Genomic DNA, 9,242 nt, shown 5'->3' with positions numbered 1-9,242 from the left:
TGAGAGACTGTTCAATAAATGCTATAGAAGACTTTTATGTTCTCAGTGTGAAAACTGGAGAAAGTTCTTTTAAGACTTCATTTCCTATGAAAAATCGGTATTACCTGAGAATATCCCAGGGGCTGTCAGAGAGTAGACCTGATCCTGAATAAGTCAAACCTGCTGTAATTTAAATATTTTAAAATAAAAGATATCCTTAAATATCTTTTTTTCAGTGTAGGGGGTGTCTGACCTTACTAAACCATCTTTGCAGGGAGAAGAGGCAAACTACAGGACAATGACTTCACAAATCTTTACTATTCTTAAGATTGCTCAAAAAGGAGAGTTAAAACATCTAGAAGATAAAGTATAGCTTGATCTCCAAGTGAGCTTTCTGTCTGGAGATTCTTTAACTAAACAAGTAGGAATTACTTAAAGATAATATTACATGGGATTTGCTTATAGGACATTCTTCACTATTTTTGGTCTTACTTGAAGTTATAATTTTTTTTTAATGTGAAAATTTCTTGATTTACAGTCAATTTTATGAACTAACATTGCTACTTTATGTTAGAGGATATTAAATAGAAACTTCTTTGCCAAGTCTACCTTCTTGCTTTTTATGTTTTTCTCAGTTTTATATGGGTATTTATATCTTTCCTGATTAGTGTCACCTTAGTTTTCTCTTTGTCCTCAAGAGTTACTCTTGAATAATGGCCGACTAAGGAACCATGCTTAAGAAACATTTAGCTATTGCTTTTGGAAGTTGCTGCTGCCATGTAGAGATCTGCCTTCAATTAACTGTTGATCAAGGTATGAGCTTACTTGTGTAGGACTTCCCTTTTTTCTCTCTAATCTCTTCTAATCTCTCCAGCTAGTAACTTTCCAGAGCTCAGAAGGATTCTGAAGATACATTAAATGTAATGGTACCAGTTATCCTTTTTCCTTTTAGTTAATTCAAAGGCACAGTTTTTTAAAACTAAAGAAAAAGTAAATGATAAATTATTTTAATCCAACTGCCTTAGAAACTTCCAGTAGTAAATGAACTAATGTGATTAATATGGAAAATAAGTCTGCTCTCCATCACCCCCACGCCGCATTCTGTGTTATAGTTGTATTTTTGCCAAGAAGTTTTGGCAATCTGTACATCTTTTTTTAAACCTCAAAAGTAAATAACAAAACACAGACTCCATGGTTGTGTGGCTGATTTTACAGAGTATTATGGCATGAGTAGCTGTGATAAAATTCTCCCCAATTTTTCTACTCCCACAAGTGCATTTTGGAATCCTTCCACACCGTGTGTGTGTGTGTATACAATTTCTAAATTATCTACTGAATTATATATTTACATGATTCAACTTTTTAATTAAGTACAAAGATATTTATTGGGTCTTCATCATCCTGAAATGACAACTAAAAATAAAAACCTGTATAAAATACTTTAATGTCTTCTTAAAAGTATAAATGAGCTCATAAGATAGTGAGGAATTACCTGGCCAAAATCTAGGATAAAGTAAAAAAATTAGAGGGTTAATTTGAACTAAAAGCCACTTTTGCCCAGAGGATATTTCTCTATTCAAAGAAACAGCTGTGGAATTGAACTGTGGTTTTGGCAGCCTACTAGGTCTAGAGGGGCAGACTAAAAAAATCAATTACTACCCAATTGCAGAGTCTGAAAAGAGCTATACTCTCAGAGTAAGGGTGAATTAGAAGTAAGCAGGCCCTTGCTCAAACTGGCATGGCAGCCTTAGTGGTATTGCTCCAGATCCCTGGCAGAAGCAAATGAAAATTCTCCTTGGAATCCTCAAATTATTCTATAATTAAATATTTTCAAATACAATGGCAAGACATATAAGAAAATAAGATACCATAAACTAAATCCAGCAGGAAAAAATGATAATAAAAAAGAGATCCATAAAAATTCTGATATTGGAATTAGCAGGCCTATATAATAATTTCTTATGTTTACAAGATAAAAATGCATAAACACAAACTTAAAAACAGAAAATCCTAAAAGTGATACTAATTTGAAAGAGAAAGTCAAATTAATCTTTCCCATCCTAAAAATATAATTAAAATCCAGAACTCAGTGGACAGTTTTAACAGTTGACTAGAACTAGCTGCAAAGAAAATTAGTAAGACAGAAAATACATTAGAATAAATTTTCCTAAATTTGGCAAAAAAGAAAAAGAGATGGAGAATGCAAAAGAGATGCTAAGAGACATAGAATATAGACTGAAAAGATCTAAAATACTGTGGAAAGGAATTGGTTTTTGTAGGCTGTTCCCTTAGATCTAAGAAGCTCTCAGAACTACAGCTCAGTTCCACAGCTGTTGTTTTTTTTTTTTTTTCTTTTGGTAGACAAATACCCTCTAGGTAAAAACAGTGTTAGTTTTGGGCTTAACTTTATGAATTCTGAATCTAATCTGAGCTCAAAGGGAGAAAAGAGAGAGTAAATAGTGCAGAAGTGATATTTGAAGAAACAATGTCAGACCATTTTCATAACTGAAAAAAGATACCAATGCACAGATTCAAGAAGCCCAGCATACCTAAAGGAGAAATAAAAAGAAATGCACCAGAAAATTTCTTTAGTAGACAGAGACAAGTTTATTTATTCCCATAGATTTATATGGGAAGACACGCACCCTAGAATAACTTAAACAATCTTGAAAAAAAGAATAAAGTGGTTGGAATCACTCTATTGATTACTCTAGTAATCAAGAGGGTGTGGTATTGGTGAAGGGATAGGCACATAGATCAATGGAAGAGAACCCAGAAACAGACTACATAAATATGCTCAATATATTTTTGACAAAGGTGCCTGAAGCCCTGGGAAGAAGGATAGCCTTTTCAATGAATGGTTCTGCAGCTATTGAACATTCATAGGCAAAAAAACAAAACAAAACTTCAATATAAATCTCACATCTTATACAAAAAACCTCAAAATTCTCACAAACTGGAATATAAAAGTACAAAACATTTAGAACAACAACAAAAGAAATTAGGAGAAAAGGTTCAGGATTTAGGGTTAGGCAATGAGTTCTTGGATGACATCAAAATCATGGTGCATAAATGTACAAATTAATAAGTTGGACCTCAAAAAAGTTTAAAATTTCTGTTCTGCAAAAGCTCTTGTGAAAAGGATAAAAAAGAAGCTACAGAATAAGAGAAAATATTTGAAAACTACATATCTGGCTGTATTAGTCAGTCACAGAGGTGCTGATGCAAAGTACCAGAACTCTGTTGGCTTTTATAAAGGGTATTTGGGGTAGAAGCTTACAGTCACAAAGCCCTAAAGAGTTCAATTCAAGATTATTTCTTTACCAAACTCTGTTGTCACGTGTTGAAGCAAGATGGTGGGCAACCTCTGTGAGGGTTCAGCCTTCCCCTTTCCTCTTACGGCTACGTGGTCCCAGCTTCTTCTGATTTCAGCTGTAGGCTGCATAAGGCTTGTCTCTCTCTTCTGGGCTCGTTTCTTTCTGGGCTCAGCTGCTCTGTTCTCTTCGCAAGGTCAGCTGTAGACTCTTAGGCTCATCTCTCTTCCCTGGGCTCCAGCATCAAAACCAAGTTCTCTCCTCTGCTGTGTCTTTTTCTGTGTGTCTACTTCTGTGTGAGAGTCTGTTTTATTGGCACCCAGGAGGTAGGGACTCAAACCTGCATGCCCTAATGATGTGGTCGAATCAAAGCCCTAATAGTAACATAATTTAACCAAAGATATCTCAGCTGAATCTAATACAATCAAAGAGTATCACACCCAGAGGAGCAGACCAGTTTACAAACATAATCAAATATCTTTTTTGAAAATTATAAATAATATTAAACTGCCACACTGGCAAAGGACTCTGTCTAAAAAATATAAAGTAATTTCAAAATTCAAAAGTAGGAAAAAATATTAGAAAATATTTGAATTAAAAAAGGAAATACATAGCTAGATTAACAATAGTGAAAATGAAGAATACCCAAAGCAAAGAGAAAGCCTTAAATACAAGAGAAGAAAAACAAGCAGGTTACCTTCAAAGGAACAGCAGCTTGACTAAAAGCTGACTCCTTATCAGCAACCAATGCTGCAAGGAGTCAGTGGAATAATATTGTCAATTAAAAAAAAAAAGCCAGTGAAATTATCCTCCAAAATGAAGGTAAATTAAGATATTTTTAGATAAACAAGAACTGAGGGTGTTCACCATCCAAAGAATTGCACTAAAGAAAACTTGTGTATTTTTAAATAAATATATCACAACAACATTTTTTTGAATTTCAATTCAAGCTCATGGACCTGTGGTTAATAACCCCTGTTCTAGAGGATGCACTCAATAGGAATAAAAATGACCCAGGTTCGAGAGCATAGGGGAATAAAGAATAAACAAAGTGGTAAATATGTGAGTTTGTGTAACATGACAAGATATCAGCTGTCTCTGCCAGATAACAATACAGCAAAATTAAGTCAATGTGGTATCATTGAAGTACCCAATTAGTATAGAAGAGAGAGCCCAGGAACAGAAAGGTGCATATATTGATATTGGTTTAGGCAGAGGAAAGCAGTGGAAAAGGACATCCTTTAAATACATCATGCAATAAGTTGAATATTTATGTAGGAAAATTAAAATTGAACCCCTTCCTCACACAATTCATAGATGGAAAGGACACCTTAGTGAGAAAGGCAAAATGTCTTTTAGATTGGATAATATATTTATGACATCTTGGAATGGAAATATTTCTCCAATAAGATGCAAAAAAGACTAATCATAAAAGAAATTATCAATAAATGTGTGTATGTTGAAATTAAGAATATTTGTACATCAAAAGGCACATGATGAAATATTATGCAGCAATAAGAAATGAAGTTGTGAAGCATATGAAAACTTGAATGAACCTGGAGGACATTATACTGAGTGAAGCTGACCAGACACAAAAGGACAAATACTGTATGATTGTGCTATTATGAACTAAATATATTGTGTAAACTCATGGAGTTAATTAGAATATAGGTCACCAGACAATAGAAGGAGAGTAGAGAATGGAAAGTTGAGAGTTAATCTGTGCAGAATTGATAAACAGGTTGCTTGTAAATCTTTGGAAATGAATAGAAATGGTTAATGCATATCATAGTGTTTTTAACTAGAAGTGCTATTGTATGTTTATGACAGTGGTTGAAGGAGAAAGTCTAAGGTCATGTATATTATTAGAAGAAAAGCTAAAAACAGTAACATGGGACTGTATAAGATAAATATACACGAATATAGGGGATATTGCATATATGAGTGTTTTTACAAATATAAATACAAATATACTAGAGAGAAGGAAAAATAATAGCAGCTATGTACAGCAGTCAAGGAGTAGATAGACTGAGAGGTGATGAGGTTTTTTGTTTGTTTATTATTATTATTGGAATAATGAAAGTCCTCCAGGAATGATTGGGGTTATGAATGCACAAATGTGTGATTACACCGAATACCACTGATTTTAGTCTTTGGGTGAATTTATGCTTTATTAATATGTAACAATAAAATTAATTTGTTAAAAAATAAAAGGCATTATAAAATGATTAAAAGACAAGCTACAGGTAGGATCCAAGATGGTGGAACAGGGAAGTGCAGGCTGAAATCTTCCTCCAGAAACTGTGGGAAGGTAGGCAGGTTTGCGGGGTATAAGGGAAGTTGAGGTGTCCTGGGGTCGATAGGAGAGGGCGGCTGGAAAGGGCAGGGGCCCAGCTGGGCATCAGGGAAAAGGGGAGTCAGCTCCGGGAAGATGGGAGAGAACCAGCCCGCCCATGGGGAGAGGAAAATTGCCTAGCCATCCTGGTGGGAGAAGGAGCCACTCCGTCAGTTCCTCAGGAGAGAGAAGAATCCAGCTGGCCCTGCGGGAGGGCGGGGAGACATGCAGACAGCTCAGGGGGAGAGGGGAGCTGCAGAGGAGGGAGCTCACAGGTTGACTGTACTCAGTCCGCTTAGGGTAGGGGGAACGTGCGAGCCACAGGGAGAACTGAGGATCAGAGGTTTGTTTACTTTCGCTCTCTTTTTTTCTATTTCCTTCCCCGACCTCCCTGGCTTTTCTCTTCATCCGGGTACTTGCAGAAAAGCCAGCTGTGGGGTTATTGTGGGGTTCAAGAAACCAGAGAGGAGTAGATGAGAGGGATGTTTGTAGCCTGAGACGGAGGCCTGTTTTTAATTTTTATAATTTTTTAAATTTGTTTTCTCGCTGTCTCTTTTTTTCCACTCTTCCCACCCCAACCCCACCCGGATATCTGTAGAGAAGGGGACTGCGGGTGATTGATTGGACAGGCAGCCCTAGAGGAGGAGCGCAGCCAGTCTTGGGAGAGGGACTCTCAAATTTGTGTGTGTGTGTGTGTGTTTTGGTTTATTTGTTTTTCTTCTCCTCTTCCTTATTTTCTTTCCTTCTCTTGTTTTCCTTCGTTTCCCCTCTTTTCATTTCTCTTGATTTTTATTTGCCCTTTTTTATTTCTTTTTTCCCTTCGTCTTTTTATTTTCTTGATTTTTTACTTACTTTAATTTTTTCACCTTTTTTTCCCCTTCCTTTCTGTCTTTTCCTGTTTTGTAATTCTCTTTCCTTTTTCGTTTATAGGGAAATTTATTTTGTGTTATTTTTCCTGTTTCTTTTTTCACCTTTTAACATTTTATTCATTTATTATTTTTCCTCTTATATTTATTTATTTTAGAAAAATGAAAGCTGATTTTAATTTTTATCAACAGCTATTCTTTAAACACAAACATGCATATATAATCACAGTTTTTAACATTAGCTAATAAATGTTAAACACACAACATACATTCTTACAAAATAAGTCAAAATGCAAACTTTAAACTTTAAACAAAAGTCTTACTAATTTTTAAAAAGTTTATGTTGGGTACCATTTTGTACAATGCAGTTAGTTAATTTAAACATTTTCATTTTGACTGCACGTGAAAAAAGCAGCAGTAGAAAATAAAGTCATTAAGGGCTTTTAAGTAGCAGCCTGGGCAGTTTTGTCATGCAGGAGCAGTGTAATTATTAGTTTTCTCCTCAAAAGTCCACATTTTGAAATACTGAGTTGAAGTCACAGAATTTTTCTCAGTAGAAACCCAATGCAATGCATAACTGCCTTAGATGGCCTGTTTGAAAGGACACTATCGCTTCAGAGTATAACTTTATGATTTGGCACAGAAAAGAAGTCTTAAGAACAAACAGGGGAAGCGGACTTGGCCCATTGGATGATAGGGCATCCACCTACCACATGGGAGGTCCGGGGCTCAAACCCCAGGCCTCCATGACCCGTGTGGAGCTGGCCCATGCGCAGTGCTGATACGCACAAGGAGTGTTGTGCCACACAGGGGTGTCCCCCATGTAGGGGAGCCCCACGTGCAAGGAGTGTACCCTGTAAAGAGAGCCACCCAGCGCGAAAGAAAGTGCAGCCTGCAAGAATGGTGCCACACACACGGAGAGCTGACACAACAAGATGATGCAACAAAAAGAAACACAGATTCCCGGTGCCGCTGATAAGGATAGAAGTGGTCAAGAAGAACACACAGCAAATGGACACAGAGAGCAGACAACTGGGGGTAGAGGGGGAAGGGGAGAGAAATAAATAAAAAATAAAAAAATAAAAAAAAGAACAAAAAGAACATGAATAAAAAAGAAGGGAGAGGAACAGAGGAAAGAAATAAAAAGCAAGAATAAATGAGATAGTAATTGCAATAACTAAAAAACTTTGCATTCTCAGTCATTGCAGAATACTGTCTTTTTTCTACAACTGGTGTTTATTCCAGAACTGTTATTCAGCATGTATTTAATTTGCTTGGATGTAGTCTCATCATTCAATTGTTTTGTTGTGTACCTGAAAACATTTAGAAGACCTTCTACTCTATTAGGAGGTTGTTCCTTAAGAACTTTGATACAAACTTTTATATCAATTTTTGAAGTTTTGGCAAATGCTCCCACTGAATGTACCTGGTCATAGAGGATGATGATAGCCGCTGTGACCCATAAGCAGAAGGATACTGTCTCCTCATTTGTAAAATCTGTTTCTGTATTCTGGCATCTTGAACATGACTCTGCACACACTAGCCATGGTGCTTAAACAATCTGTGGTATTTTCTATTGGTAAATTTTTATTCTCTCATACAAATTTTGTTGTGGCATCTTTTAAAGTTATCAGCTTTGGGGTTGCCTCAGCATAAAATAATGACATTCGATTTGCCAATTCGTTATTTACTTCATTTTTCTCCGTCTGCTGGAACATTATTAATTCTCATATGACTCAATGTTCTTCTATAATAGCTGAAATCATTCTGTATGGCAGGATTTGTCATCTTAAGTTCATCAAACTGGAGTGTGAAGTGAAGAATTTCTGCAAACTGTTTAGCAAGAGCCTACACTTGCTCTTGATGCTGGGTGGGAGAATATGGGGTACTTGTCAAGGCTCCCGGAAGACCTCTTAATGCAGCTTTTAACCTCTGAGAAAATTCATAAAATTTCTTTAGTATGCCTACTAGTGGAATAACCGCACCTGATGCCTTCTTTTGCAACTTGTCATCTGCTGGATGCTGGTTTGCCTCTAGTATTTCATGGCCAGCTCCTCTATATGACTGTAAGTTTTCCAAGATGCCTTCTGCATCTTTTACTACTACATCAACTTGATTATAAATTTCCTTCTCAGATTCTGTAGGCTGCGCATCTTCAGCCAGTGATAGTGATTCTGTCTTTGTTCCTGTATCCTCTGTTTGAGCCTCCCTGCTCTCAGCCCTGCTCCTCTGTTGTCCTCGAGCCATGGTGGTGGTGCCTCAGTGATGTTGGGGGGATCTCCAGGCCAGGATTGGGAGAGTGGCAGCAGTGGCCAAACCAGGAGCACCTGTCCCTGTGGCAGAGCCACTTCAAGCCACTCTTATATTTTATTTTGTCTTTCTCTTTTTTAAAATTTTCCTTCCAACTTTTAAATTTATTTTTATTATTTCTCTTCTTTCTTTTCTTTTTTTGTGGATCTAATACTTTTTCAGTTGAACACAGATAACTACAAAGCTATAGAATATGTGGAACCAAGTGTTAAGAGGACACCTAACACAAAACCAAACAAAAATATAACCCCAGACTAGAAAGACAAACTAACTGAATAAGCTCATCAAGATAAATCCCTTGACATCAGCAAAAATTTACAAGCACTACTAAGAAACAGGAAGATTTGGTCCAGTCTAATGCACAAATTAAAAAGCAGGAGTGGATGCACAACATTAAACAACTAACCAGGGGTGTCCAAATATCCATAACCAACTCAA

General features: G+C 36.5%; 1 pseudogene; it reads right to left on the bottom strand.

Annotated features, from left to right (window-relative positions):
• Window positions 1-7,689: 7,689 nt before the first annotated feature.
• Window positions 7,690-8,741, bottom strand: LOC101436982 (CYFIP-related Rac1 interactor B pseudogene; annotated as a pseudogene).
• Between the last annotated feature and the right edge of the window lie 501 nt (window positions 8,742-9,242).

This window comes from Dasypus novemcinctus, chromosome 11 (genome assembly GCF_030445035.2).
Source record: "Dasypus novemcinctus isolate mDasNov1 chromosome 11, mDasNov1.1.hap2, whole genome shotgun sequence".
Lineage (NCBI taxonomy): Eukaryota > Metazoa > Chordata > Mammalia > Cingulata > Dasypodidae > Dasypus > Dasypus novemcinctus.
Note: the sequence above shows the minus strand (reverse complement) of the source record. Positions and strands in the feature narration are given on the sequence as shown.